Genomic DNA, 27152 nt, shown 5'->3' with positions numbered 1-27152 from the left:
TTTGAGTTTGGGAGGATATTAAAATACATCTTGTCCTGAGAAGTATTTAACGACATATGACGCTGTCAAAAAGGACAAATTCTGGATGAAAGTCGCCTTAGAAACATTTTTTTTTCTGCGGTTATTTGCAATCAGCCCTAAGGCAATGAGCGATTTTTTTCTGTGGTGCTGTCATGCGGAGTGACTTCCCATTGGAAGCATTTACTCATCTTCTGTCTAGAGCTACTGCCGGTCATCTAGCTCTAGAATATGGTGACGTTTTAGTCGACTTACATACTGTCTAATGGTGAGTTGGCGAGCAAGTTCATTCGTGTGACAGCTTAGAAACATAAAAAACAATTGTAGAATTTCATACAAACATTTTACGTCGCAATAATACAGCACAAAAAGATTACTAACGCCGACGACCTCACTGACGGTGTCCTCTCCCAAAACAAACCTGTGTTATGAATCACGGGAACGAATGTAGCGTCAATAAAAACTGAAATAGATACACCGTGTTTTATAATCCTCATTCTTCAAATAATACCTGTACCGAAACGGATTGGATGGTATCGTAAACTAACTGTTTCAAAGCAAATGCTTTTTAGATAATTTTTGTAAGAAAAAGTGCTCTTTAGGTAATCGCGATACAGCGAGGAAATACTGCCAGCGTTAAAGGTACACTACCACAGGAACCAACCTTTTTAAATTTGTTTTAATTATTTTTACTATTACTATGTAGGTTGAGAAAATTGTAAATATTTTATATTTGTTTGTTTACTTACATTAATGTGACATTTGCCTGAAATCGATTTCAATTTCATGTCCAAGATAAGTTCATATCATACACATTTAGTCCGTTAATACCGTAATATATTTGTATGAAAAAGCTCTTAATTACAAGCCGATAATTAAACACTTACAATAAATTGTGAATTTGTGAGTTGACTCACAAGCCACGCCTATTAATATAATTGAATTTTAATATTTATATCGTTATTTAAGTAATGTGTTACGGATCATCAAATCGTTGTAATTATGTAGTTTCACTCCCCATTTTTATCGCCCCGTTGATCATGGTTTCTGATATCAGCTAATATATACAATTTAAACATAAAGATTTTTGATACGAAGGTATACTGTACTTTTTAATTTAAAGAAAACACTTTCATCACAACGAAAATACATTTTACAGAAAGATATAAATGATTATAAGATGTTCGATTACCATCACTAACAGCTGATCACCTGCTTGCTTATAATATGTTTTATTAAGGCTTTGTCAAGCAGACAGAATATTTGTATGTCAAATTATTGGACAATCATTCAATCATACCTTCCGTTATGAATCAAACCGTTGGTTCTGCATCAAAGTTGCGGTAAAGTACGGACACAAAATGGCTATTAGAGTGGCGGAGAGTTTATTGCCAGTTCTTCTCTTCCGTTCTACGCCCTTGATTTGATAACTGGCAGTAAATGTAAAATTAGAAGCATTTAATGTATGTTTCTTTTTTGATGTTCAAGGTTTACATTGTGTTACATATATGAATAAATGATTTTTGACTTGACTTTGACTTCTCTGAGGCCCAAACTTAATAGGTTGTCGAATAAATAAAACCAATGCGCTTTGTAACAAGAGAAAAATACTTGTCTTGTGATAAAAATATTTCTTTCAATTAAGAAGTAAAATGAAAATGTTTTACTCCTTTTTTCGTGTAAAAGTATAAATCCTTAAGACACTCAGTAAGTAAGAAATGTCTGAGCTTTTGACCTCCTTAATGGCACATTTTTTGTCCTTTCGCGCTTAAGAGCACTTAACTGAGGATAAGTTCCGCTGACGAAAGCCATCACTCACTATATAAGCTTCTGTACATTTTTGTACTGTTACATTTCAAATGAGACAGCGATATATTTATACAGTGACTATCTGACCGGGCTAACTTCGTTCCGCCTAACAGTCTAATAATATAGTGTAAACTTTAGTTAAACTTAATTAAGAATTCCATTAAGATCACATACAATAATACAACTTCTTTTGTGCAAATACAGAAATGTTTTATTGCTTGTCATTGCGAACTGCGAACGATTTGCTTTTACTTGCAATAAAATACAGAGCAGTGACCTCTTACAGGATATTAAAATTGTCGTCCCCAGGTTTAAAATCAACAATATTTTCCAAATTCTGCCAAAACCAACCTGTGGGTGTTCAGGCACCTCTCGTTCGAATTCTTCGCGATTTTAACGGATTGAACACAGCTTATATTATACGAAGCTGGATATATTCGGTAGTGGGCTGATCGGTTTTAGAGAAAGCATTGTGGGGAGCCTTTCTCGAACCTAATTCGCTGTTTTGCTGATGATTTTTCTCTTTTTTCTGCTTTAAGTGCAAACAAATTTCTAGAATTTTACTCTATTTTATTGTGTGCTTGTATTATCTTGTATATGTTTTAACTGTATTTTTTAATTTTTAATTTCTATTTCTTTTGTGAAACTTATGTTTCTTTGTCACACATTTTAGATGTAAGATTTTGTAAAATAATTAGTAGATTTAGTACTGTATGTGATTTAGTAAGCTTAATAACTAAATAAATAAATAAAGAAGAGAGAGTTTAATACACATTAGGCCTCTTATCTCTAGCGCCTACGATTACGATACCGCATGTTCTGATATACAAAAATTTTTGATGTGGTAACACATGTCTTCCATCAAGATCAAAGCCTGGTTATGCATCTCCTCATTCACTTCAGGATCGGAATTTCTTGAACTAACACGAATTCGATGTAAAGTGATGCGTAACTTTGTCAACAGATGGCACCACATGATGATTGCATTCGTAAAATTAATGTATTTATTTATTGTTATTCGATAATTTGTCTTTTTCTATACTGTAATATAGTAGTAGTTATACTTATATTAATATATATTATATATTAAACAATAAACTACAATCTCCCTCCTTAGCAGAATGCCAAATCGTAAAATGACTGCTTCACGACTGATTTGAGCGCGTCCGCCGCTATGAAAACCGCTGTGTGAGTTCGAAAAGTGAGTTACAGAATCGCAAGGCAGGATAAAGTTGAAAGGAGGCTTATCTGGACAATACGCTCGAATATACTTCTACGAATAAGGATTTAAAAATAAAAACTTCCAAAATTCCGGTTCTAAAAATATATGGAACAAATATAGGACGGTCTTCGAAATTAGGTCAGGTATACAAACTGAGTGAAGGAAACTGTAAATCTCATAACATGTTTTATAAACATTGCAGACTAAACTTTTGCTTCAAAACTGCGACTTGTTAAAACTGTCTACTTTAAATTTAGAAAAATTAAACAGTGTTGGTCTTGTGCGTCGCGCGTCTAACCCTGAGGTCGCGCGTTCGAAGTAGTTTTAAATGTTTTTTTTTGTGCAATTACAACGTCTGTGTATTTACTGTACCTTTCTAACTCCAATAACTGTCCATTCTTCTCCACACGTAACTACCTTTTGGAAGGGACAACTACAATCTTCTTTATATATTATTTGAAAAGTGCCATTTTAGGTGGTCTAATTGAAATAAATGATTTGACTTTTTCTGTATCTACCCAAAACGTCTATTTAGAAGCTTAAAACTTAGAAATATACGCTACGCGATGTGTGTGCATACCGCACTTTTTTATATAAAATCACGTTTTTAAATATATACAGCATTCAATCAACGATTGTTTGGTTAAAGTATTGAATTATGGTATCGAAATGTGTTACAAATTAATAATAACACGTCGAATTTGAAGGGTACAGGGAAATAAGGATAATATTTTTCAAAACAGAGTTGACAATGCAGTAGTAAATTAAGAAAGCTGAAATGAGAAAATTCAAAAACTGTATCACAAATCTATAGAAACGAAGGCAAAATTCCTAAAAAAAAATTCAGGCCGTTAGTTAAACGGCGACGTTTAGTTAAAAGGCTAGGCTGTTAATTGAACGGCTAATTAAGCTAGTTGGCTGCAACATATATACGTGATTAGAATTAATGTGGTTTACCTAACCTTAAACTAAAAAGATTATTTCTCAAATAAAAAATTATACCTTTAATTTTTTTACGAATACGATAGAACTACAATACTACCTACACAGATGATTCTACAAAAAAAAATATAGATATAGCTACATCGTATAACTTGTGAACTCTTGTGAGCTCAGCAAGAGTAGACTTTATTTATTTATATGTTCTAAAACAACATACACATCAATTATATTTAGAACATAAAAATTTCAAACTAGCAAAAAAAATTAAAAGCAAAACTAAAACAAAATAGAAACTTAAACTATTTTTATATACATTGTACTCTATCTGCCGTGAGACTATTTAGGGGCCATATATAGGACTCACAAAAAAGACTAAGCCTAACATATGAAAACTAACAACACTGATATATTAACCCCAGGTTTCTGAAAGCCTTTTCGCATATATTGTGAAATAAATGAGGACATAAAAGGATATTAAATGAGCTAGGTAATGCGTTATGTAAGCATCACACTTCGAAGTAAGATCTGCTCAGTCACGCCTGATTATCCACAAAGGGAAGGCACAAAGTGAATGCGTAAAGAAGCGTTGCTACACTGGAAGGATATATATAACAAGTTTTATTATGTTTAAATCTCTCATATGGTATATCTCATACTAGCTGTACTCTGCCGTTCCACCCGCATTAATTCGCCACGATGTTCGTTAGGGATAACGTATGGTTCTAATGAAATAATATTTCAAATCAGTCCTGCACTTTTGGAGCCTTATTAATGCAAAATAATAAAACTTTCCTCTTTATAATATTAGTGTAGATAAGATTCTCTTAGTATTGAGCAGTGTTGGCCTAGTGGCTTCAGCGTGCGACTCTCATCCCTGAGGTCGTAGGTTCAATTCGCGGCTATGCACCAATGGACTTTATTTCTATATGCGCATTTAATATTCGCTCGAACGGTGAAGGAAAACACTGTGAGGAAACCAGCTTGCCTTAGACCAACAAAGTCGACGGCGTGTCACACAGGAGGCTGATCATCTAATTGAAGTAAGTAACAACACTCATTAAAGTAATTTAAAGTTTTAGTTAAATCTATTCTAACTATTTTAAATATGTTAATCTTTGCATACAATAATAATAAATACATTCACATAATCCACTTGCATAATAAAATATTAAATGTAATTTCATTCGGTTAAACTCGAGATAATGACACAAATCTGGAACATTTTTTCGAATTATAATGAAGCAGAAAGATGAAAGCGCTTTAGATGTCAAGGCTTGTAGCGTTTAAGCGACTTTAGAACACCACAGACTAAAAAAGCATCTGTTATACTAGGCGATTCTTTTTTTCATATTCCATGTCCACAGTAAGAATATTTAAATGATTATATTAATAGCTTTGAAATGTACTGCACTAGCTAGTTTTACATAGGTAAATTTAATTATCTTTTTGACGTCGGAATAAAGTGTTGTTTCTCATAGATCACATAAACAGTGACCATTTTAGAGTTTTGTTTTTAATTATTGCATTACGCAAAATTTCTAGAAATAAAGTACAAAATCGTGAAAACAAAATCAAAAATGTGACTGTACTAGCCGTAAATTTCTATTCCGTTTTTGACGTCGTTGTGTATATATAGATCACAAAAACAGTGACGGCATAGCCAGTAAGTTAGCTGTTGACATAATCTGTGACAAAATCCCGCGCCTACTCGAGCACACAAATACGCTCCACAACGGTCCAGAGAGCAGAATTAATAAGATCATCGTGTAGGAATATTCTCTAAGTTGCGTTGAATTGTTGACATTTTACTCTTGTTATTTTTTACCAAGGACATACCGCTTCCATTGTTAGCCAAGTAATGGTGAACTATTGTTAGAATTGTATAGAAAATTACACGAATTTCATTGATTCTAGTGCGTGATATTTCACATATTTTTGCATTTGAATGAGAGTCATTAATGGGGTATTGTGAAATTAAACGCCAGAATACACATTTGCAGCAGGACAGGATTCTTAACAGGACATGGGGCGTTTGTTGTTTGTAATAACACAGATTTAGCTTGAAGTCAGATCCGTGATGTACGTGCAACCCACAAACGAGTCAGACAGATCACTGTCAGTTAGGTATCAACCTAATTATAAAATATCCTGTATTTGGAGCCTCCAGGTGCAATGTGGAGCAACAAATCGATATAAAGGTTACTACCAAGCATTTACCCGAACTATTAAGAAGCTTCAGATGGCAACTGGAAGATTTCTGCAGTAAGATAGTGAGATGCGTCACTCAATGCAACAAGGGCGTAGCGGAGGCGAGACGACGGGCCCATGTAACAAATATAACATATATATACTATAAAATATATATATGTTATATTTGTAAATATACAATATGTGTATAAAATAAGGTCCCGCACCACAAGTGTCGGGGATATTGGGAAATTTATATACATATGTATAAAAAATACACATTTACATGATAACAACGCGTTTAGTTATGAATACGCAAATTTTTTAACTCTAGCTGTTTTAAATCTTTTAATTGTGAAGTTTATTTTCTACCACATTCACGGATAGTTAATGCACACTTGGAGAATCCACAAAGAAACCTGAATCAAATTGGTAGGCACAGTGAAAGAAAGGCATGTGTTTGCCGCGGACTCCATTAGCGTATTACACCAACATATAATACGATGTTATTATTATTTTTAATATTATTAACATTATAAATAAATGAAGAGTACAAAAACACCAAAAATCCACGTTTAACCATGGCGCCTGAAGGGCCACAGTACAAATTCCTTTACTTAACTAAAGAGTTAGGAATTAATATATAATCAATAAAAAATTAAACGAAAACATTAAACAAACAGAAAGAAATTAACCTGTTTAAATACGTTTTATCACAGACACACATTGTCCAAAAAATACCTTTTAAATCAAAAATATTCGTTTGCTTTTAATGATTTGAGTTATACAATTAAGAAACGCGGAATAATATATATATTGTCCATTCTCTATAGACATTATTAGCGCGCATTGTCCGAAGTCCAGGTTTCTTATCTTGTATGCGTTAAATACTAGATAAGCAAAATCTAATAATTTCAAACAAACGTAACGGAATCTTAAAGAGTTACCTTACATGAAGTAAATGTCAAATAAACCTTAATGATTACAAAGAAAATCTCAAAGGCAAAGGGGCAGGAGGCTCACCTGATGTTTAGAGATACCGACGCCCATACACTCACATTGCCAGAGGGCTCGCAGTGCGTCGCCGGCCTTTTAAGAATGGACGCTCTTTTCTGGAAGAACCCTAAGTCGAATTGGTATTCTTATAGTAGAAGTAAATGGTGCTACGGGTTGTGGCTGATTGTGCTTAAATTCTCGTGTTATAATTAATTTTTACCAGTCAATGGACTGCAACCAAGAGGAGAAGAAGAAAGAATAGAAATTTTTCTTGATCGAATACGTGTCTGTATACTCACTATAATGTAAGTGCTCCTGCTGCACCATATCACCTGAGGCTATGGGTTTCTTACTGAATTATCATGACTCATTGTTTCTGTCACGTGGAACATGTTGCGATGTAGTTCCCTACATTTTTTACTACAAAAACTAGGCGATTAAAGTGGCGTTGAGTATCTTGTCAAACCTTCTTGGGTATTTTATATGTAAATTTATAACCTCCAATTTTCTTACTGACATTCATGTAAGTAAGGAATTAATGAATTTTGATATAATTTCTTATGATGTATGAATACCTGAATAAAAAATGTTGCTTTTTAAGAAATGGTACGCTGTTCTCTTGAAGGACCCTAGATATGTTTAACTAATTAATATAATTTCATTATTATTATTATTATTTATGTTATTTCAGTGTTTTTACTAATTTATCTGTTTTAATGACATCGTACAAACAATAATACACACAATAGGATGTTTTTCCCCATAGAAATGAATAAGAAAACATCTTTCGACACGATTATACGTAATATTTGAACACAAAGAGATAAACGAAGAGCCTTGAATCGTATTTACACGTTGATAAAGCAAGCGTAAATCAGTGCTCATAGAAAATGTATACGCGAATCCTCGTAAGTATGAATATGTGAATAAGACGTGCTATTTATCTCCAATTTTGTCTGATAAATCATATTTTTTTATCGTCGTCGCTTTATATGATTAAAGTAGTATATACAGTGTTGTTTTGCATTTGTTTCATTCTTTATAGGTCGGTCGTCTGTGCTGGACACAAGGACAACAATTTGTTTGACAATACTTGGCGATTAAAAAGAGTGGCGGAAAGTTTCTTGCCAGTTCTTCTTACCCGCTCTACGCCATGTACGTAAATGTAAATTTACAATTAATTTAACTTGACAATAGTGTACTTGGTTACCCACTTGAATAAAGATATTTTGAGTTTGAGTTTGAGTTTGAAGGTGTCGATTTTCTTATAATATCCGTCACAAAAACCCGATACAGTTAGAGTTTAACTTCAGGAATGAGAACTCGCTTAACCACTTCTTGTCTCGAACATAAAGAAAGAAGAAGAGTTAACGCTTCATCTAGAAAAGAGAACGCTCTAAGAATTGTCTTAATGGGCCGTCAACGCACTTGTGAGCCTTCTGGCAATGTGAGTGTCCATAGGCCATATCACTTAACATTAGGAGAGCCTCTTGCCCGTTTTCCTCCTGTTCCTTAAAAAAATAATAATGCATTAAAGGTGGGACTTGGTAATTGTTTGAAATCCTTTCTCCTGCATGTTGGTATATATAACTATGAAACATATTTAGTGTAATATAAATTTACTCGGATTTTAATAATTGAAAATCTCATTAGTATATGTATTGTTTTTTGCCAGATCTTCTCTTCCGTTCTTCGCCCTTGATTTGAGAACTGGCAGTAAATGTAAAATAGAAGCATTTAATATATATTTCTTTTTTGACGTTCATAAGTGAACATTGTGTTACCTATATGAATAAATGATTTTGATTCGATAAGATTTGATTATCGTATTGGCTTACTACTGTCAGGATAGTAAGATTTTTGTGAATAAATAAATAATTCAACACCAATGAAAAATCTATCGCCCATACATAAATATATACAAAGCTTAAATCCAATGTAAAATGAAAAATTCCAATTTTAAACCGAGTATAACTTTGCGAATAAGATTCATTATTTTCTGATATCACGGTGACTGAATTCAAAGTACAAACTTGAATAGAAATTCTTTTCTTCCGAGAATCACTCAGGATCCTAATTTAAAGCTGCGCTCCCATCCATGATATCCTGGTAGAAAATGTTGAATTTCTTTTGTGTTTTTAAAACTATTTTAAAAATACTTTATGATTTAAAACTCAGTTTGTTAAGAAAGACTTTAATTTAAATTATTTAATTTAATTTAACACTCATTGGCATAGGCTATTGTTTTAAGCAGGTTCAAACAAAGTATTGTCCCAATCCCGGTACAAAAAGCATTGCGATGCTTATCGCTATTAAGAGCTACAGAACTAAGGTGTGAAAAGTCGAGAATTATAGTCAGCATGTCGTACAAATGAACTGTTACAGAAATACATTAGGAAGTGTCTATTGGTCTGAACTGGGGACGCTGTTGACCATACACAACCCTACGAAACGCCTTCACCTAATCCCTTCCAAATAGGTATTGTTTTGCCAAGAATCAAACCCTGAACCCTTTAGATTACCATAAGTAAAACAGCTGTTCGAACTTATTCGGATATTTATAGACCTAAAACTGATGACGTCTGTGGTAACGTTTAAAAATAAACCTCCCAAAACTTTCTCCTACAGACGCGAGTGAATAGCATTTTTGGTGATTCACAGATTATTAATTAAAACGATCATAAATCGTGTACTCGTAGAGTAATGGAAACATTTATTTTTACGCTTAAAAATACTAATATTTTAACAGTTGAGTAGAATTTTACTTCATTAATATAATTTGTCTTACATGAGGCGTCAAGGATATTTTTAGCAGTAATTAGCTTCTGTAAGGACACTTAAAATATGTACAAAATCGTGTTGTTAGAAATGTATATAGACAATATTTTAGTCGCGTACGGTTTCGCGGAACTCTAAAAATGAAATTATTTAAAGGAAACCTGTAGTCTTGAGTTCATTCCTCAAACAAACAGAAAAAACCAGTGGTGCTAAACTGTGTGTAGGTCTGGGTCTCGGATTTCTGTATCTGTTTCATGATCATCATTTGTCAATCTATAAGGCAAGTAGATGATCAACCTCCTGTGCCTGACACACGTCGTCGACTTGGCTCTAAGGCATGCCGGTTTCCTCACGATGTTTTATTCCACCGTTCGAACGAAAGTTAAATGTCCATTGGAGCATAGCCGGGGATCGAACCTATGACCTCGGGGATGAGGGTTGCATACTGAAGCAGCTACACCAACACTTCTACTAACAAACATACAAATTATAAATCTTTCCTCTTGCAATATAGTATAGAAAATAAACCACTAAACCGAAGCAAAGACGAATTTTGTAAAATTTTTTATTTTTTATTTTTACATTTAAGGAACAGAAACAGAAAACAGATTGGTGAAATACATATAGTTATTACACACTAAGCAACATTTGTAAACCTGAATTTCCAATTATATCTGTACACAGCATTTTAGTGGAATCTTCAGTGCTGGTTTACTAAATATTAACAATTAAATACAGTTTACAATATGTACATATATTTAACTTAATGACAAAAAAAAAAAATTGAAAAATTTAATGACAAAAAAGAAAATAAAGTTATTCTGGTTGCAAGTCTGCACCGCGAATAATCCTTCTAAATTCAAAACTACTATTGTGAAAAATATCAACATGTGAACACACAGAATTATAATACTTGCACATTCTAGCGAGCGGACCATTCTGGGATACATTGTTATTACTTGAGGGTATCATAAATAGTTGTGGCTTACGCACAGAACGCGTCGGCACCTTGATGTAAAGTTCATTCAAAAGATAGCTGTCAAGTGAGCCATTTGCTATTTTATGCAAAGTACACAGGTCGCTCATCCATCTTCTCTTTTCAAGACTCACAATCTGAAAGTGGGCAAGACGCTGGTCATATTGCTTTAATTTGCGCCTAAGACCATACTTCGAGCATAAAGCTCTAACAAACCGCCTTTGAATAGATTCAAATCTATCTGTATGAACTTTGTATATCGGGGCCCATACAGCTAAACAGTACTCAACCATGGTTCTCACGAGAGAGCTGTATAAGACAATCAAGGAGTCGGCTCGCCTGAACGGTTTAGCGGTTCTAAGAATAAAGGACAACATCCGGTTAGCTCTACTACAGATATGATCATAATGAGGTCGAAATGACATAACAGAATCAAATATTACTCCCAAGTCTCGAACCACCTCAACTCTATTCACAAGAATACCCTTAACGTTATAGTTATACTGGATAGGGTTCCTACTTTTTGTAAATGTTATAACCTGGCACTTCTTAATATTCAGAGCCATAGAGTTTTCATCGCACCAAGCAGATATAGTATTAATATCCGATTGAAGGGTCACACAATCTCTTTCATCAGATATACGTCTGAAAACTTTTATGTCATCTGCGTATGCCAAACATTCACTACTAATTTTGCTTAGCAAGTCATTCACAAATAACAAAAACAATAAAGGACCCAACTTTGACCCCTGGGGCACGCCCGATGTTACTAAAAATGCCACAGATTCATATCCACAAAGAGCAACGAGTTGTGTGCGGTTCAACAGGTAAGAAGTTAACCATCTATATAAGTTCCCATGGATTCCCACATGTTGAGCCTTCACAAGCAATACAAAATGGTCCACTCTATCAAAAGCTTTTGAAAAATCGGTATATATAGCGTCCACCTGCTTTTTATTATTGAACGAGGAACATAAATAAGTAGTATAGCATAATAGATTAGAGTTGGTTGACCTTCCAGTAACAAATCCATGTTGTCGTGGGCTTAATATATGTTTGAGATGGTTATACATATGGGTATATATGAAACCCTCGAATATCTTAGCAAATAAGTTTAGAATACAGATAGGTCTATAATTCAAAACATCACCCTTGTCTCCAGATTTATACACTGGTGTAACTTTAGCTATCTTCCATAGGCTAGGAAATACTCCCTCATGCAAAGATTTCTCAAATATAATCAATAACGGTGTGACAAGAGCAGGAGCGCAAAAACGAACAAAGATAGGTGGGATACCGTCAAAGCCAGCACCCTTAGAGAGATCGACATTTTGTAACTTTTTTAACAGTTCCTCTCTAGTTATTTGTAAATTACCGATAGAGTAGTTTGATGATGGAAAGTTAGGAGAGTAATTATTTGTGGTATTGGAAGAGTAAATTGATGAGAAATGACTAGCAAACAGGTTTACAATATCTTCACCGGTAGTACCGATTTTGTCTTGATAACACATCTGACTAGGAATATTATTGGTGATACGTTTAGATTTTGTGTAGCGCGAAAAAGCTTTTATGTTGAGTTTAACATCCTCTTCAATTTGCTCTATATATGTTTTGAAGCACCTCTGGGTAACTTCCTTGGCTCTAGTTCTAAGAATAGAGAACTCATCATAATCCCTGGGGTTTCCAAATCGCTTAAATCTAGTATGAGCTTTGTTTTTAGATGTAAGCAATTTAATTAAATTTTTGGAGAACCATTGAGGATATTTATTATTTGGACCATTAGACTTTGGAGTATATTTTTCTATGATTGAATGTATATTGTTGTAAAATAACAAAACAAATTCGTCACATCCCATATTCAATGCAAATTCTGTCCAATCAATTTTCAATATATCATTTTTGCAGCTTTCATAATCAGTTTTACGAAAACATAGTTTTTTAAGCGATGTGTTCTGTATCAATGTAGAAGGAGTAGTTTGAAGTATCATCAAGTATCAAATATAGACGATTTCCCATTTATATATAAACTGAATAATATTGTAAAAGCATATTCGATAGGCTCAATATGATATTGAAAAGTTATTCAATGGCAATGCAAACGCAAAAGTACGGGCGGATATTAAGAGAAGTTCTCGGTTTGCTTACGTTCTTATATTGTAACTCCAAGGGTTTCCTACTGTCCTTTTGTGATATTTTTCTTATTAAACTTGAGGGAGTAAATAAAAGATTTTTTCATTTTAACACATTTTGTGAGCGAAATATAAAACCAAATGGAGTTTTAAACCCTCAAGGAATGTAATGAGGTGTAATTAAAAAAGACTGTGTGGATCTCATTCATACTATCTATATTTTAGATAACGATTGTAGGGCTCTCAATCCATGACCATGTAAAGAGTGAAAATTATGAAAAATATAACATTGTCATATACAGTGCAACCGTACCTCAATATAACAACTTCCGTGATTTAACAAATTCTTCGTAAACCCCTTGAATAATGTCCATAAGCTTCACTGTAAAATATCCCTTTACATTACGAACGTTTTTTGCGAACAACCATCTTTATAACGAATTTTCATCTATCAAGAAGTATTAACACCTCCAATTAACAATTTTTGTCAACCCAAAACCTTTATATAAAGTTCCCACCAATGTATGACTCTTCATGTCATAGTACATGATTCTTTTTGCTGCAGCTGATTCCACACAGTGGTGGTGCGCGGCAAAAACTGCCTTAAGAAACGCTCAGTTGTGAAACGACGGACGTCGAAGTGATAGTGTGAGGTGAGATGATCTTTCTGCTATAAATATTTTTCTGTCCCTGTCTGTGGCTTTAAAGTAAGGACGAAACCATGGCCTCCGTTAACAAAAGAGGGCAGATAATTTTTCTTGCCACGCCGCGCTCAACGACATCATTCGCCGCTCACTTGCCTCCGTCGATGTTTCAGCCATTTTGGAGCCAACAGGCATCGCCAGAGGCAATGGCAAGCGGTCGGATCAGATTTCTTTGATCCCTAGGAGGAAGGGACTGGCTTTGGCATGATACTTGCATAGATACGTAAGCCCTGTCTCATCTCCCTCGGACAAGCACAAAAGCTGGCGCGACCGCAGAGCATTCAGAAAATGATAAACGGCTCAAATAAAATATATAAAATAAAGTCTTTCCCCTAACTTTTATTTTGTTCCCTTTGGAGTAGAGCCTCTGGGGCCATGAGGTCCGGTGACCCCAGAGCTGATGCTTTATGATAATAAATAAGTATCGCAATACAGTGAGTAAATGCTACCAGCATTAAAGAATAAAGGTACAATACCACAGGGACCGAAATTTTTAAATTTGCTTTAATTTTAACTATGCAGGTTAAGAATATTGTATATACTATAATATAGTATATGTGTGTTGGAAGTAAATATTATACTGTCATGATTTGATTTATAAATCGTTAATTTGCGCTGTAAGTGCATAAATTACTTAATGTAATTAAAAAATTAGCAAAGCTCGCTTCAATTACACCCTTTTAAGTGCCACGATGTACAAACTTCAGCACTTTTAATGAATAAAGTTGAATAATACTGCCGGCGCTTCTTAACGCATGATTAACGACGCATTAAACCTTAAGGAATTTGTTGAAATTTTAATTGAATATCTTCATATTATATATTACTTAATATAATTATTGTAGTACTCAACCTAAAACCTCAAAAGACCAGCTGTTTGATCTGTTTATTTATCTGTAACGGAAAGGCACAAAAAGAAGACGAACGTGCGTTTCAAAATACCCTCCGTTGTAGCGCAACTTTTAAGATTGTACCACTTTAGTTAATGACCAAAACCTACCTGACCTATACCTAGTAATAAAATGGACATAAAACCCTTCAGGCTATAAATATATAGCAGAATTACTTGAATAGTAAACTGACTGTCCTGCAGCGAAGCGCAAAATCTCTCCGTTATTAATTCTTTCTCTAAGTCCCAGAACACTATATCTATATTCTTGATTCTTATAAGCAGGTGAATAGATATATATAGGTATCCTATACACACCCCGTTGAAATATTCATCTTAGACGCAGCAGACGAACTTTTATTTATCACGGTTTCTTCCATTGCGTGAGCATAACTCCTTTCCATAAACTACAGGGCCGGTTTTCAAAAATATGACATCAGAGTTAAGGCCCTATCCCAGCACGAATTGCTGTGTCAGTGTCTCGAGGTGGACTGCGGTGCGCAGTGGAGGGCTGGCGCGTCGGCCCGTAATAACAATTAATTATGTAAAACACTAAATTAACGTAATTTAATAAACAATTTTTTTTCTGAAATGGATTACTTGGCTTGCCATAAAATATATCGTGTAAATTTCTAAATCATGTTCCATATACATTTTCGTCATAAAATGAATTCAAAGTGTAAAAAATGCTATGTTGGATTTATTTTCTATCAAGCGAAGTTATTTAAATCGTGTATCGATCTTTCAAAATGGATACAAAAACTACCCAACTCCACCATATATTATTTCCATTCGCCCTACTTCAAGAAACAATGACGAAAAACGGAAAGATAAAATATACTTTTTTGGAGTTTGGCGACCAGATCGGATCCTTAAGAGTCGCGTGCCACTAAGCTAACGCTGGTAACAAATAAGTTTAATTACAGAATTAGATTTTATCTAAGTTCCAAACAAAGCACACAGTCCCTTTCCGAAAGTTAAATATAATTACCATAATCTTGTTTACGCGTACAAAAGTTGATTTTAAATTTGAATTTTTAATCAACCTTATCTGGCGTCCCTTCATAAAGAACAAATCAGGGCAACTGTTTAATTCCGCCCCCAAAGCCTGTTCCTAATATGATCGTATAAGTATAACAAAGTATTGTTAAATATAAAGTTACTAATCTTTGGCATTAGACAACAATTGTCCATTTACCATGTTTGGCGGGTTAACAACCCCTTCTAAAAGCGTTCCGTGCCATCACAGGGTTCTTCAGGAGACCGGGCTGATTAGCTTGGTACTTCATTATAATAAGTCTTAACACTTATCGTTTCTATGCTAAATATATAAAATGTTGTCCTACATTCTGTGGGAAAACCCTAGATATTCACGCACGAAAGCATTAAAATTATACAGGTGAAATAAAAAATGTATAGTAAATAAATATGCTTTGACACAATATTAAATATTTAACCCGTTTAGAAAATGTCGTTGGTGGGTATAAAAATTGCAGACATACTTTCATATACAATTATTAAGATTGATTATTAATGTTCCTAGGGTTGAAAAATACCTAAATACCTAATAAATAATATAATATAAAAAGACAAAGCTGCATTTGAAATGTGAAATAATGATTACAAATTATCTGTGGCCTCTTTGACAAAAAGTGATTGATTTGTATGGTTGACTATTATTTTTCGACAGTGCATAGTTTATTTAAATCAAATCATTTTCTCTAGCTCTGGAAGGATGCAAGTCACATTTCCAAGAAAGCCCTTGACTGGAAACCTCAAGGCAAAAGGAAACGTAACTGCCCAAAACATACCTACCTGGCAACGAAGAATCATTGCAGAGGAATCATGACGAGGAGAGAAATTAAGAGCGCTACCCAGGACCGATCAGGCTGGTTTTCTACGCTGGATGCTCTCTGTCCCACTTTGGGGGACATAGGACTTTAAGTCAAGTAAGTAATTCTGTGAAATATTAGCAACTACAATCCAAACATTTTGGCAAATAAAAAACAATATTGTATTCCAATTTCAAACTAAAACTTTTGAATTTATTCGTACAGTCTATGGCTAATTAAGGCCGCTACAAAATGTATTCATTGATATATTTTTAAAAGTTTAATAAGCCGCTTAGAAGTTAAAGAAATCTATTGATTTTACTGAGTACTACTGAGCGCAAGCTTAAACAGTCCGATTCCCGCCCGCCTCTGTCCCGGTACATAATTGATGTCTCGCGTCATTCCACCTCATCATTTATTTAAGCCTCACTCGTCCCTCCATCCTAACAGGGTTTTGCACTAGAGGAAATCTATAAACGTCCGACCTAGATTTTCTAGAAGATTTTTAGATTTTTTAGAAGTCTGGAAAATTTATCTGTTTAGCAATTATACATTTCCATATTAGGTATTTTTTTTAAATTTCTTATTATTCAATTTTATTTTTTAAACTGTTGTTTGTTTGAAGGCCATTATCCAGGAACTACTGGTCCGTAACGAAAACTTTTCGTCTTAATAAATTTTTAGGTTCAGACAATAAAACATATTTAGTATTTATAGGAAAACTTACGCTAAATTTATAAAGAAGTAACAATATACCTTCTTGTTGCCCACTTGATAATCATAAAATTATTAAATGGATTGTATTCATTTCTCTGCTATTTCGAAGCTCGCCCGGAAAGGGAAATTTTATTAAATGTTGAGAATTTTAATAAAATTAAGGACAATATTAAAATAAATATATCTCTTAGAAAAGCCCACTTATCTTCGTCCTCGCCGCTGACGATTTTATCCAAAATCGTGACAGGACAAATATTGTTGCACAAGGGAATGTTTTTTATGATTTTATTCGTATTTTAATATGAAAGTAATCAACTTTAATTTGTAGTTCTTACATATTCACTTTTGAAAGTCAAAATTACAAGTTGAAAATATTAAAAAATTACTCTAGTTGCCCTTTCCAAAAGGTAGTTTCATATATATAGGTATATACTCTTTTAAAATAGTTTTTACAATATTTTGTACACATTGATTTGACAATTATATGTGAAGACAAAGACTAGAACAAAAAACTACTATACTAATATAAAATAGACGCATGGTGTTATAAAAAACAATGCAGCAGATAAATAAATTATTAATTAGATGTTAGGTGCTCACATATTTTCAGTTACATGGCACTGTTATATTCATTTGAATGTTGCTCAATTCATGCAGCCTGAATGCTTTTGTTTAGCATGAAAAATTCGTGCATTCGGGAGAATGACCGCTACAATTTGTCATAATAGCTTCTGTTTCGATTCGAATAAAATCATTTTGAACAATGCATATGTGACGAAACTTTTGCAGTATTAATAATTAAATTTAAGATTTTTATTGATCAGGGCAGGAGGCTTACCTGATTAAGTGACGACAGTAAGGTTTCGTATCAAATTAATTACAATATCATACTAATTAAAAGAAAGTGATGGAAATCTAATTGTACAAACAGCCTTCCATTATTTTCAATTACTCTGACAGCCATAATTAAACCTTATTTAATTTGAATAACAAAATGAAATTTAATTACAATGAGAATGAAATTATTAACACAGGACCCTTTGTTACAACAAACTGCTTATAATGCTAATAAAGTATGTCTTAAAGAAATAATATGATTTCACTAAATATTAATTACTACCCCTTCCTATATTCATTTCCATATTACAAAGTTTCACTTCTGCCGCGCGGAGGGACTCTACGCACTATTTTTTCTAATTATACTCCTTTGGCGTTAGGGAAAAATGATGAGAGGAAATTATTGCGAGTCACAAAAAACCGACACCCTAAAGCTATAGTCAACAATTTAGTATTTTTGAAGTTATACTTATGACGCGTTAGGGAAAAATGTGTAGTTTTTTCTACAAACGAAGAATAAGGCGATAGATAAAACTTTTGGAGAGATTTTTATCTTGTTACGCCAAAGAAGTATGTATTACTTCTAACTTGTGTACATAAGTACACACACGTTTGTTTTTATTAGTCAAGTAGGTGATATACCTTCTGTGTCGGATACCCAAAAAGTTGACGGTTTCCTCGTGATGTTTTCTTTGTAAGAAAAGTCAAGTCCACAGCTGGGGTAAGGGACCTATGAAGTTAGGGATGAGAGTCACAGGCTCAAGCCAGTAAGCCAAATTGTTATTATTTTTTACACCTATAAAACGAATTTAGTTCGAGGATCATATCGAGTTATTTCAATACATCTTTACTGAGTCGCTCTTAACTATAAAGTGTGTTAAACATTATTTAACAATAAAATCGTATAAAAAGCCTCAATCAACCAACACAATTTTTTCACAACAACTATGTCTCAGACATTTTTCTTAGAGATTCGTTACATTTTTAGTCCATTTAAAAATAAAGTAAATTTTATTTTGTTATATGTGTAATGAAACATGACGAACAGCTGTTTCAAAAATTATGGGCCGTCCATGAAATTAATAAAAATACCCTCTCAACTCTAAATTCGTTTAATTGGTAAAAATATTTAAGCACTGTTTAAAAACGCATTAATCGGTAAAGTGCTTAATATACTATTTTTTTTAACACACAACAATACAAATATAAACTGAACTCACAATAATAATAGCAGTACGATCGCTACACTCTCATTTACCAGTGATCAATTATTCATATGATGTTAGGGCGTTTACGTTCTGGGCGTAATTACTAACATTATAGCGCCCGAGAACTTGATATATTTAAACAAAACTAACACATATTAAGGTCAATTAGATAGATATAAATATATTTCTTTTTTGTACAAGAATTTGAAACCGGCGCTTTGGCTAATTATTTAAGTTGTCATGAGGTAAATTACATAAAATGGTACTTACGTATTAACGCTAACGCGGCAAAAATTCTGGTAACGATTTAGAAAGCCGTCACCCGAATTTGATGAAATAAAATATTTATTTAAATAAAATATTAATATACTAAATAATAATAGGTTTTTTGGAGAGCTCCGGCTCCAAAAAAAACATTAAATTTTTGCCGCGGTGGCGTTGATACGTAAGTACCGATAAACTATACAAACAAGAGCTTATTTCATGACCTAATGACCCATCAAACTAGTAAAAGGTATTCAAAATATAATCTCTATAGAATTCCGCGTAGTTTCGTAGGTACTCGATTCATGGTCTGCATATATTTTCATCAATATATGAAGAGACGGCTCTAGTGAGATTTAAGACGTCTTCCTACTTTGTTGGTTGGCATCATATCTCGCGTTTGGCATTCATGATGTACGGAGAATATTCAGCTCAATATTTTTTTCTTTGTAATAGAACGCAAACCGGCAGCAGTCTCATCAGATGTTAAGTGATACCGCCACCACTCACATTGACAGAAGGCTCGCAAGTGCGTTGCCGGGCTTTAAGGATAGGTACGCTCTTTTCTTGAACGACCCTAAGACGAATTGGTTCGGGAATAGTTCAGTGGGCGGCAAAAACTAAACCTTAAGAAACGCTCAGTTGTGGAACGGATGGATATAATGGATACGGATGGTATTGTGTATTCTGATTTGACGCCCGATAGTGAAACTCGGCTGCAGGTGCCGCTCAACAACTCCGTTGGATACCCTTACTGGAAAATTCAGAGAGACCCCACATCTCTTCGCAATGCCAAGGGAACACACGGAATGTAAATGGTCGTACGGGATTCGAATCGCTCTTCGTTGAATATGGTCAAAGTCATTAATTCAATTATTCTTAAATAAAGTATATTGATACATTATGACGATCGATCACTATCACTATTGACCGTGAACAGCTGATAGTTCCATAACGAGAGGTGAATGACCTGGAGAGCATATATATCTCGATAAGACCGTTTTCTATTGTGTTTAGTAATTAGACTAGACATTTTTTCGTGCACCAGTTTTGACAACCTTCATATACGCGACTCATTTAAATAAATGGGCATTTCACTTAAAATATAGTTAAAACTATTTTTTTATTTAAAAAAAATAATAAAAACTAAGTTATTGAAATACTCATTGGAAATTTTCACTTCCGGTTTTGGAGTTCAAATTTTTTTTAATACTTGAAAAGGAAAAAGAAAGGTCTAGACTAATTGCAAAGCGTTATATTTTTAAAACAATCCTAAGACAATCTACTCCATAGAAATCGAAATTTCAATTAGCATTATTTTTTTAAGGACCCACTTGAAAAAAAGCATCATATTAAATATGTCACGTATTTGCATTTGCATATCCACTAGAGGTAAGATTAACCCGAATATTTCATTTTCTACGACATCACTTTTTTTTCGCTATCCGCTTCACGTGAAATGTCCCATACGACTAAGGCAATTATTTTCTGTAGGAGGTGCAGGATTAGGTTTCTGTTCAAACGCCTAAACGATAAGGCATTAGGGATTTGTAAGAAAATTCAGTCATCGCATTATAATCTGTTGATTACGTATACACATTACACATATATTGATAACAGCGATTTCTTGTCGATTTTATTCAAAACATTAAAAAACTTCCCAGTATCCACCGGCTGTAAGGGTATGTTGCACCATGATGTATTTAACAAAATTGTTACGCCTATCAAACTATTTAATCACCTTCCCAGAAGTTACAGATCACTGCCGTGTAATAATTTCAAGAGTAACATGATTAGATTTTAAAACGCTAAGTGTCTTTATTATGTGGGAGAGATTTTTTCACAAGTTTTGACAACAATTATAAAAATCTTAACTGTCCTTATAAAATTATGTTTTAATATGGCTGAATGTGTGGTGTTTGATAATCAATCTGAATGTATATGTTCTTCGCAAAGAAACGGTTTATTTATAAACGGTTTCAAAGGCGAGATGTACTTTTTTATTTGTTATAAAACCATATAAAATTAGCTTCACTAAGCATAAAGTATAATTTAAAAAATACACAAGCTCATTAACAGTCCCCTAACTGTATATATACATTAAACTGAGTAATGTTTTAAAGTCAAACAGAAATCAATATAGGCTCTACAACTGGTATTTAGAATTTTATAAAGTATTACTAATTGTGAATTTTATCTAATTATATTAAAACTAACTGGAGTGTTGCAGGCGATAAGATAAAACACAATTCCAAATTAATTTGGGATACGTCAGCAATGGTCTAATTTTTTAATAACATTATTTTATGTATTAATCTATCGTTTCTTTTCAAAAATTTGTTAATTTACGTATTCTATATTATAAAATACCAATCGTAATAGCTACGACTTGATTCTTTATCTAAAATAAATGTGAAATACAATTTTGACATACTTAAACGTTTATTGCCAGTTCTTCCCTTCTAGCCCTTGATTTGAGAACTGGCAAATTTAGAAGCATTTCAAATATATTTCTTCTTTGACGTTCATAAGTGTACGTTGTGTTACCTATATGAATAATTAATTTTAATTTTTTTTTAAACTTGACTCCGAGAAAATTCGTAGTCGGAACGCCTTAGGTTGTCAAATATCGTGGAGTTTCATTTTATCAATTGTTTTAACACATTCTTAAATGAAGCAGTAGAGAAGTGGGAGTACAGGTCAACATGTGAATAGGCGAGTAGGAAATATTGATTCTAGGAATCGTTGTTGTCTAAAATATATTTGCACGAAATACGTGTAATAAACACGAATAACGATAAGAAATGTTTTCTTTGTGTAATAACATACAACATTTCGCTTCTTGTTACAATAATTTAATTTAATTATTAAATTGAGCACACGACCTCAGGGTTGTCACAACTTTAACCACAGTTGCTAAAACAATCGCATAATGCGGGTATAATCAGAGCAAAGTAGAAGAGTGCCCAACCCTCGGCACTGCTGTAAGCTATCTTCATCTGACCCATATATTTACTTCATGAAATATGTATAAGGGATTACGAGAGGATTCGGCACACGTGCCCACTTTTAAACTTGACATCGTTTTTCACCAATTTTCCGATAAATGTTGGGAAGGGATTATGTCACTAGATAACGCTTATCAAACTAGCACGATTATTTATAACTAAGATTATTTATTGTTTAAAAAACCTATTTTGTCGGTGAAATTTAAACTGACAATCAAAGATATAATACAATATACAAGAGTTATTGAGCTTTATAAGAATTGTTTCTATCATCCTTTAATAAAACAATTTTAAACCGGATTGAAGTTATGTATTTACAATTATTTTACATAATTTTAAATATTGAATGTCAAAAAGTATCACAGCTGTAGAAAAAGTTGTATTATCTGTTTTTATTTCCCCGGAGTTCGTATCGACTAAAAGATGGAGGGTTTTGGCAGAAATGGCTCACGGTGTCCTCTATATACATAACTTCAATCCGGTTAAAAATTGTTTTATTAAATGTGTAAAAGTTATGTCAATAAAAGACAATACTTCCATCATCCTTTTATTTATCATAAATGACACAGACTGGTAGAGACTTAATACAATGAATATATTATTGTTCATGTGTCTATCAGTCTTGGGTGTTTGAATCAAAGAATTAATGGAAAAAATAGTGAACCGTATAACGACATCAAAAAATGTGAACTTGTATAATAATTGAATTTAACTAATGCTTAAATATTCCTCTATAAAAACAATATAATGGAAAACCAAGTTAGTGTTAGCTAATGTTAGCCGAACCGAGCTAGGGGATCGGATAGAAAACGCCGTAGATCTCTTCAAGGGTTTAGTTTTAAAATCAACGATGAATATGTTTACACTAAAATCCCGCTAATAACGCGCACTTCACACAGTACTTTATCACTTGTCTTCACTATTCGCACTTTATCTCTTCGATGATCTCTCGGAAATATATTTGAAAATAAATATCTACTAAGGCCATAAATAAAAATACATTACATGACATATTGCATTGCGATGAAAACTGAAAACAAAACTGGTTTTTTAAAACTCTTTTCATTTCACCATTTCGAGTTTATATTCAAGTAACATCGTTCTAAATTTAACATTTTACAAATGACTCTTGTGAAACAAAGCAAAAATGGGACATCAAATATAAAAATAATGAAATATTTCACCGTCTGACAAACATTCCACAAGTAGATGAGTTAAAAATATTGAGGTCGTGTTTATTATTCCTACTTTTATCCGACGAAAAACCTTGATTAATATCTTGTTCACATTCCGAAGTGATACAAAACTCTATCTGCATATCATCAAAGGAAGATACTAAAATTAATTAATGACCCAATTTAATGAGCAATAATTGGATAATGCGTTAAATAAACTTACCTAAACAGTTGGAAGATTAAAGCACAACACAAATATCACTGGGAACTGGGTCACTGACACTGAGATGAATTTTAAACTACGAAACAGTACAATTATTTAGCAACGATTTTAATTCATGCTTTGTGTAATTCTAGTTTCGCGGTATACGCTCTAACTGGCGCACAGTACCGCGCACTTAGAAGACCAAAGGTAGACTGCGGTAAGGTGCGGGGCGATACAGGCTTCGAGCCGCCCGCCCTAGCACAGACTACAGGAGACATTCCGACTCGCATATCCGTTTCCGGAATTGAGGAAAGTAGATCGATTTCTGAAAAGTATCTTCACGTGTTTTTGATAAGATAATGATGATTCAGAATTGTGTCTTATCAGGAAAACGTTAATATGTTATAAGCATAACGATATATATGCTATAACCATAAACGGCTTGTAATTTTATTTGTAGGCCTACGAATTATAGGCTATATAAACATAAATTGATTGTGTCGTTTGTTTTCACAATAATTATACATTTTAATGAACATTTGATTTTCCTTTGTTTTGTTGTTTGTAGACGTGGGGAGAAATTGGCTGTGCCAAAAATCAATCTGGAACTGTTTAGGAAAAACACCTTTTGTATGGCAAGCAAGGTTTACAAAAATTTACCAAAAGAATTAAAAGATCTTCCGACTAGAGTTTTAAAAAATCGACTTGGTGTATTACTTTTGTAAAAAAATTATTATTCAATAAATAATTATTTGCGTGAGACACTGTAGTTGATATAAATTTAATTACGTATGATATGATATGTACGACACTAATAATAAAAGAATTGACCGATTCATATGACTAATAGTGTAAATTATAAAATTCCCTTAACCCTAGAAAGATAACGTTATTTTTTTGTACTGAAAAGATAATTTACATGCGCCTGAGAGGCGCACTGTTTTAATACCAGATTTTTTTATGAATGTCAATTATTTTTATTTCATTCACTACTGTAAATTGTTGAATTATTAAGAAGTAAATAAAAGACATAAGTATTATCATAAATTTTTATTCAAAATATGAAAATTTGTAGGTATTTATAAACCCTTGACAAAAATTAGAAGTCTTCTGTACTTAGGTAGAAATTTTTAAAAGTAGGTAACTTTTATAGTGTTTTTTCTTATTAATTAATTAATTATAATATGATCAGTCTCAATTTTAAAAAAATATTGGAAAAATCAACGGCTAAAGACAATTGTTGCAAACATCTTTTTTATGTTCTCCGCACACTGTCTTTTTACATTTTGTGCAACTCATCTTGGACATTCTCTTCTTTTTTTTTGTATATAAGCTACAGTACCGTCGAATTTTAGCTGGAGGTTCCTCATCAGCTTCTTCAGACATCTCTGGGTTAGTCTGTGGGAGGATATTCTCAATACTTAGTCTTGAATAATCTCGTCAGTTATAAATAACTCAAAGCATGGAAGTGGTTCAAAAATATTTCGAGACATGCGACTATTGGAATGAAGTATATTGATCGCAGACGTTCTTCTGTTATTTTGTCCTTTAGCAGTAGCCCAAACATGCCTATTCTTGCCCCTAATCACATCATTAGGCGGCGTTGGTCATGTCCAGTATTTTCAGTGACATTCTGCGATGAAGGATCATTCGATTTTTCATAAATCATAGCTTCAACTACGTACTCATCATCAGTATCGCTTTGCACATTGTCTTCACTTACATGGTCCTCGATCTCACTGTCACTGCCGACATCTGCGCCTTCATCTTCTTCATTCAATAAATAAACAATTTCTCTTTTTTACCAACACTCTTCTGCTCGCCATGATGCGAAAACGCTCCTAAAAACAATTAATTACAATAAGTATTCACCAATAAAAAAAAACCTACCTTTAAACTTACCGTACATTGGTAAAAAATTATAAAAACAAAATCACTATGAAAGTGGCGAAAGTTACACAAAAGATAAACATGCGCCTCCCGAGCGCAACGCATCGCTCTAACAGCAAACCTGTGGTACTTACCGAACAGAAGCAGCCGTCTCTCGGAAGTGATGACCAAGGACTGAATTGGCGAGGAAACACAAACTTGTATGCGCGTCGGTAACAAAATGACAGCGAAATATATATTTCCCGGGCGCCTCTGAGGCGCACGTTATCTTTCTAGGGTTAAAGACAAATTTGCGCGCCATTGTGTGTGGCAGAATATGCGGACTTAAGATTGTACCTCCTTACACATTTTTGTACAAATTCTTGCTATAAATAAATTATTATTATGCTTTTAATTTGTTCTTAACTAATATTCCGATATATAATTTCATACCGCTGTTTAGTATTAACGATTATAGTATTGAATTAACTATGTATCAATTAACATATATAAAAATAGTACTTCCTAAACGGTGGTTCCGTTATGCTGCGCAAATAATAATGCGCATTGTCTTATTAAGATGCTTATCTATTGATGGAAGGAATTGTAATGAATACCAAATGAAGAGCTTGGAGTTAAGCCCATGGAATATGAACGTGCAAATTTTTTATTAGCTGATAAAAGGATTTCATTTATAAATTAGAGTTATACCAACTCTGAATTGAGTAAGGATAAAAACTCCATGCTTTTTATATTTCTACACAAATTTCAAAGGTCCTTCAAGTTTTCTTAAGGATTCGCTTGAGTGTAACGATTCTCAAAAGGCCGGTAACGCACTTGTGAGCCTTCTGGCAGTGTGTTCAAGGGACATCAGACAATATTTCGATGGTAACTAGTTGTCGCATGCCCGTTTACAACTTGTTCTATAAATAAGCTAAAAAGGGGCAGTATTTGCTATCATCGCTCGACGGGAGTTTTCTCCGAGTACGCCAGCTATAATATAACCTCACTTTTCTGGTACAATTTTTAAAATAGCTTATGTTATTTTAAAAATTCAGAAATTGTGAACTGTCAAAAATAATGATGATTGCGATACATTAACTTCATTGGAAGATAATTTTATTAAATATTGTTCAAATGATATTTCTCTAGAAAACAAATATACTTTCGCGTCCCTATCGCCATATCTTTTTTATTTATTAATGTGATTGACTTAATTTTATGACATTTATTTGAATAAAAGAATGAAACACAATTCCGGGTTGACAAATGCGATACAATTTATCAACGTCATGGCTTTTGTTTACAATTGGGAAGCTTCATGGCGAAAGCAAGGAAATGGACTTTTCTTATAAAAGCGAAAAACAAAAAATCATTACTTATTATT

The 27152-nt window shown here is 33.3% G+C and overlaps 1 protein-coding gene and 1 long non-coding RNA gene across 2 annotated transcripts in view; both read right to left on the bottom strand.

Annotated features, from left to right (window-relative positions):
- Positions 1–24135, bottom strand: part of LOC125050992 (protein qui-1) — a 113789-nt gene extending 89654 nt beyond the window's left edge. Inside the window, exon 1 of the mRNA XM_047651104.1 lies at positions 23915–24135. The gene's annotated coding sequence lies outside the window, so the exon portion shown is untranslated. The remainder of the gene's footprint in view (positions 1–23914) is intronic.
- A 1479-nt stretch (positions 24136–25614) lies between these two features.
- LOC125051005 lies at positions 25615–26003 on the bottom strand. The gene is made up of 2 exons (XR_007117234.1): positions 25921–26003; positions 25615–25737 (listed from the first exon to the last, which is right to left on the bottom strand). It is a non-coding gene; the product is annotated as an uncharacterized LOC125051005 (long non-coding RNA).
- Positions 26004–27152: the final 1149 nt, after the last annotated feature.

This window comes from Pieris napi, chromosome 7 (genome assembly GCF_905475465.1).
Source record: "Pieris napi chromosome 7, ilPieNapi1.2, whole genome shotgun sequence".
NCBI lineage: Eukaryota > Metazoa > Arthropoda > Insecta > Lepidoptera > Pieridae > Pieris > Pieris napi.
This window is presented reverse-complemented; position numbering and strand designations above follow the sequence as displayed.